This window comes from Arachis ipaensis, chromosome B6 (assembly GCF_059453495.1).
Source record: "Arachis ipaensis isolate K30076 ecotype BB chromosome B6, ASM5945349v1, whole genome shotgun sequence".
Lineage (NCBI taxonomy): Eukaryota > Viridiplantae > Streptophyta > Magnoliopsida > Fabales > Fabaceae > Arachis > Arachis ipaensis.
In genome coordinates, this window is record NC_142441.1 from 19,011,907 (window position 1) to 19,017,882 (window position 5,976).

The 5,976-nt window shown below is 37.0% G+C and overlaps 1 non-coding gene across 1 annotated transcript; it reads right to left on the reverse strand.

Moving 5' to 3' along the window:
- Positions 1-5,581: 5,581 nt before the first annotated feature.
- LOC148554778 (small nucleolar RNA R71) lies at positions 5,582-5,689 on the reverse strand. The gene has a single exon (XR_015886807.1). It is a non-coding gene; the product is annotated as a small nucleolar RNA R71 (small nucleolar RNA).
- Positions 5,690-5,976: the final 287 nt, after the last annotated feature.

Consider the following 5,976-nt stretch of genomic DNA (forward strand, 5'->3'; position numbering starts at 1 on the left):
TTGAAGGGCTATTTTTGTGGGTTTCAATTCATGAATCTGAAGCTTCCTCATCAAAGATAGAGGCATTAGATTTATGCTTGCACCAAGGTCACAAAATGCTCTCTCAATCATCATGTTGCCTATGGTGTAGGGGATATGAAAGCTCCCTGGGTCCTTCCTCTTTCTTGGCAATCCTTTCTGGATGATGGCACTACACTCCATGGTCATTACAACCATTTATCCCTCCTTTAAGGATCTTTTCTTTGTCAACAATTCCTTCATGAACTTTGCATACAATGGCATTTTTTCAAGTGCTTCTATGAAGGGGATGTTGATGTGCAGTGTCTTGAATATCTCTAGGAATTTGGAGTATTGCTTCTCTTTGTTCTCTCCCTTGAATCTTTGAGGATATGGTAGCATTGGTTGATATGCTCTCACTGCCTCTTTCTTAGTTGACTTATCACTTTGTGTAGAGGTTTCTTGCTCCTGCTTTTGCTCATTCACCTCTTCTTTTAAGCCTTCTTTGTTGTGCTCTTCCTGAGTGATGGCTTCTGTCTCCACCTTCTTACCACTTCTCAGGGTGATTGCTTTACACTCTTCCCATTTTATGGCTTTTCCTGTGTCCCTTGGGTTGTCTTCAGTGGTACTAGGGAATGCTCGCTTCTCACCTATCTCTGTGATATGTTTAGCCATTTGTCCCATTTGTCTTTCAAGATTTTTCATAGATGCATCTTGGTTTTTGAGTGTCAGGGCTTGATCTTGTCTTGCCATCTCTTGAGTCTTGATGAGTTTCTCTATTAACATCTCTAAGTTAGAGATCCTCTGAGAGTCTGGATGTGGTTGCATGGGAGGTGATGGTTGCTGGTGGAGGTTGTTTGGAGCATTGAGGTGGTTATTTTGTGAGTTGAGTGGAAGTGTGGAAAAGTTATTTTGGTGAGTTTGTGAGTTGTTATGAGGTGGATGATATGTGTTTTATGAGTTTTTGTATTGGTTAGTGTTACTGGATGAATGATTTTGGTTGTTTGTGTTGCGGGAGTTGTTGGAATTGTGGTTTCTCTGCCATGAATTTTGATTGTCACCCCATCTTAGGTTGGGGTGATTCCTCCAAGATGAGTTGTATGTGTCACCATGGAAGTCATTTTGAGAAGAATTTGAGGCATTTTGCATATATTGAACCTGTTCTTGTTGCTGCTCAACATGGCTCGCTTCATTTTGACCCCATTCAATTGAAGGTTATTTGTTATGCTCACTGAAGCTAGTTGGAGGCTATCTATTCTCTTAGCCATCATTTCCATTTGTTGCTGGCTTTGTTGGTGCATCAACTTGTTCTGTGTCAAGATCGTGTCCACTCCTTCCAGTTCCAACACACCCTTCTTTTGAATAGGTTGGCGTTGCCTCTGATGAGCAAAGAAGTATTGGTTATTTGTCACCATGTCTATGAGATTCTGAGCTTCTTCGGCTGTATTCATCAATTGTAGCGAGCCTCCTGCAGAGTAATCTAAGGACTCTTGAGATTTTTGAGTCAACCCTTCATAGAAATTTTGAAGTTTATCCCATTCACTGAACATCTCAGGTGGACATTTCCTAATCAGAGCTTTGTATCTTTCCCATGCCTCATACAATAATTCTCCATCCATTTGAGTGAACGTTTGCACCTTCGTTTTCAACCTGATGATCCTCTGAGGCGGATAGAACTTGGATAGGAATTTATTCACCAGATCATTGATGAGCGGATAATTTATACGCTTTTTGGCATTGTTTTTAGTATGTTTTTAGTAGAATCTAGTTACTTTTAGGGATGTTTTCATTAGTTTTTATGTTAAATTCACATTTCTGGACTTTACTATGAGTTTGTGTATTTTTCTATGATTTCAGATATTTTCTGGCTGAAATTGGGGGACTTGAGCAAAAATCAGATTCAGAGGTTGAAAAAGGACTGCTGATGCTGTTGGATGCTGACCTCCCTGCACTCAAAATGGATTTTCTGGAGCTACAGAACTCAAAATGGCGCGCTTCCAATTGCGTTGGAAAGTAGACATCCAGGGCTTTCCAGAAATATATATATAATAGTCTATACTTTGGCCAAGAATAGACGACGCAAACTGGCGTTCAACGCCAGCTCTCTGCCCAATTCTGGCGTCCAGCGCCAGAAAAGGATCCAAAACCAGAGTTGAACGCCCAAACTGGTACAAATACTGGCGTTCAACTCCACAAATGGCCTCTGCATGTGCAACACTCAAAGCTCAGCCCAAGCACACACCAAGTGGACCCCGGAAGTGGATTTATGCATCAATTACTTACTTCTGTAAACCCTAGTAGCCAGTTTATTATAAATAGGACATTTCACTATTGTATTTGACATCCTGGATTGTATTCTGATCCTGTGATCTTGTTTAGAGGGGCTGGCCATCTCGGCCATGACTGGATCTTTCACTTATGTAATTTTAATGGTAGAGTTTCTACACTCCATAGATTAAGGTGTAGAGCTCTGCTGTTCCTCAAAGATTAATGCAAGTACTACTGTTTTCTATTCAATTCATCTTATTTCGCTTCCAAGATATTCATTCGCACTTCAACCTGAATGTGATGAACGTAACAATCATCATCATTCCCTATGAATGCGTGCCTGACAACCACTTCCGTTCTACATTAGATTGAATGAGTATCTCTTAGATCTCTTAATCGGAATCTTCGTGGTGTAAGCTAGAATGATGGCGGCATTCAAGAGAATCCGGAGAGTCTAAACCTTGTCTATGGTATTCCGAGTAGGATTCAATGATTGAATGACTGTGACGAGCTTTAAACTCGCGATTGCTGGGCGTAGTGACAGAACGCAAAAGGATAGTAAATCCTATTCCAGCATGATCGAGAACCGACAGATGAATAGCCGTGCCGTGACAGGGTGCGTTGACCATTTTCACTGAGAGGATAGGATGTAAACCATTGACAAGGGTGATGCCTCCAGACGATTAGCCGTGCCGTGACAGGGCATTTGGATCATTTTCCCGAGAGAAGACCGAAAGTAGCCATTGACAATGGTGATGGATTACATAAAGCCAGCCATGGAAAGGAGTAAGACTGATTGGATGAAGATAGCAGGAAAGCAGAGGTTCAGAAGAACGAAAGCATCTCTAGTGCACTTGCTGGTTAGTTGTGCGAAGTTGTGAACCATGGTATTGGCATCATGTTTTTGGCGCCATTACTAGGGAAAGAAAGAGCGATGAATTTTATATAATCAAAGTGTAATCACAACTTCTGCGCACCAAGTTTTTGGCGCCGTTGCCGGGGATTGTTCGAGTTTGGACAACTGACGGTTCATCTTGTTGCTCAGATTAGGTAACTTTCTTTTCGTTTTCTTTTCAAAAATTTTTAAAATAAAAATGTTTTCAAAAATATATCTTTCTTCAAAATCTTTAAGAATGAATTCTAGTGTTTCATGAAGCATGTTGAAGCCTGGCTGGCTGTAAAGCCATATCCAAACTCCTTTGGGATTGGTCTTCAACTAATCACCTCAATGGATGTAATTCCATTCTAAAGCTTGGCTGGCTATTAAGCCATGCCTGACCCTTTGATTGGAGCTTTAGAGCATAAGATTCCTGGAATTTATATTAAAAATTTTTGAATCCTTATTTTTCTTTTTCAAATAATTTTTGAAAAATATAAAATAAAAATCCAAAAAAATTAGAAAATCATAAAAATCAAAAATATTTTTTGTGTTTCTTGTTTGAGTCATGTGTCATGTTATAAGTTTGGTGTCAATTGCATGTGCATCTTGCATTTTTCGAAAAAAATCATGCATTCATAGTGTTCTTCATGATCTTCAAGTTGTTCTTGGTAAGTCTTCTTGTTTGATCTTTGCATTTGCATGTTGTGTCTTTTCTTGTTTTTCATATGCATTCTTGAATTCTTAGTGTCTAAGCATTAAAGAATTCTAAGTTTGGTGTCTTGCATGTTTTCTTTGCATTAAAAATTTTTCAAAAATGTGTTCTTGATGTTCATCATGATCTTCATAGTGTTCTTGGTGTTCATCTTGACATTCATAGCATTCTTGCATGCATTCATTGTTTTGATCCATAACTTTCATGCATTGCATCATTTTTCTTGTTTTTCTCTCTCATCATAAAAATTCAAAAATAAAAAAAATATCTTTCCCTCTTTTCTCTCATAATTTCGAAAATTAGATTTGACTTTTTCAAAAAAATTTTAAAATCTAGTTGTTTTATGAGTCAAATCAAATTTTCAATTTAAAAATCTTATCTTTTTCAAAAAATCTTTTTCAAAAATCAAATCTTTTTCATTTTTCTTAGTTATTTTCGAAAATTCTAAAAATATTTTTCAAAAATCTTTTTCTTATTTTTATACCAAATTTTCGAAAATAACAATAACAATTAATGTTTTGATTCAAAAATTTCAAGTTTGTTACTTGCTTGTTAAGAAAGATTCAAACTTTAAGTTCTAGAATCATATCTTGTGATTTCTTGTGAATCAAGTCATTAATTGTGATTTTAAAAATTCAAATATTTTTCAAAAACTAATTTCTATCATATCTTTTCAAAAATATCTTCTTATCTTTTTTTTCAAAAATTTGATTTCAAAATATCTTCTCTAACTTCCCAACTCCTTATCTTTTCAAAATTGATTTTTGTTTCAACTAACTAACTAACTTTTTGTTTGTTTCTTACCTTTTTCAAAACCACCTAACTAACTCTCTCTATTTTCGAAAATATCTTCCCCCTTTTTCAAAAAATTTCTTTTTAATTAACTAATTATTTTATTTTTATTTTGAATTTTCGAAAAAAAAACAACTACTAACCTTTTTCAAAAACTATTTTCAAAAATCACTAACTCTTTTTCAAAAATTATTTTCGAAATTTCCCCTCTCTCATCTTATTCTATTTATTTATTCATCTACTAACATCTCTCCCTCACCCACCAAAAATCCGAACCCTCTCTCTCTCTTTCTGAGTTCAGATTTTTTCTCTTCTTCTCTTCTTCTACTAACAATAAGGAACCTCTTTACTGTGACATAGAGGATTCCTCTTCTTTTCTTTTTTCTCTCCTCTTTCTTATGAGCAGGGACAGAGAAAAAGGCATTTTTGTTGAAGCTGATCCAGAACCTAAAAGGACTCTGAAGAGAAAATTAAGAGAAGCTAAATTACAACAATCCAGAGACAACTTGATTGAAAATTTCGAACAAGTAAAGGAGATGGCAGCCGAACCCAACAACAATGCAAGGAGAATGCTTGGTGACTTTACTGCACCAAATTCCAATTTACATGGAAGAAGCATCTCCATTCCTGCCATTGGAGCAAACAACTTTGAGCTGAAACCTCAATTAGTTTCTCTGATGCAGCAGAACTGCAAGTTTCATGGACTTCCATCTGAAGATCCTTTTCAGTTCTTAACTGAATTCTTGCAGATATGTGATACTGTTAAGACTAATGGAGTAGATCCTGAAGTCTACAGGCTCATGCTTTTCCCTTTTGCTGTAAGAGACAGAGCTAGAGTATGGTTGGACTCTCAACCTAAGGATAGCCTGAACTCTTGGGATAAGCTGGTCAAGACTCTCCTAGCCAAGTTCTTTCCTCCTCAAAAGCAGAGCAAGCTTAGAGTGGATGTTCAAACCTTCAGACAGAAAGAAGGTGAATTCCTCTATGAAGCTTGGGAGAGATACAAAGGACTGACCAAAAAGTGTCCTTCTGACGTGCTTTCAGAATGGACCATCCTGGATATATTCTATGATGGTCTGTCTGAGTTATCTAAGATGTCATTGGATACCTCTGCAGGTGGATCCATTCACCTGAAGAAAACACCTGCAGAAGCTCAAGAACTCATTGACATGGTTGCAAATAACCAGTTCATGTACACTTCTGAAAGGAATCCTGTGAATAATGGGACGCCTATGAAGAAGGGAGTTCTTGAGATTGATACTTTGAATGCCATATTGGCTCAGAACAAAATATTGACTCAGCAAGTCAATATGATTTCTCAGAGTCT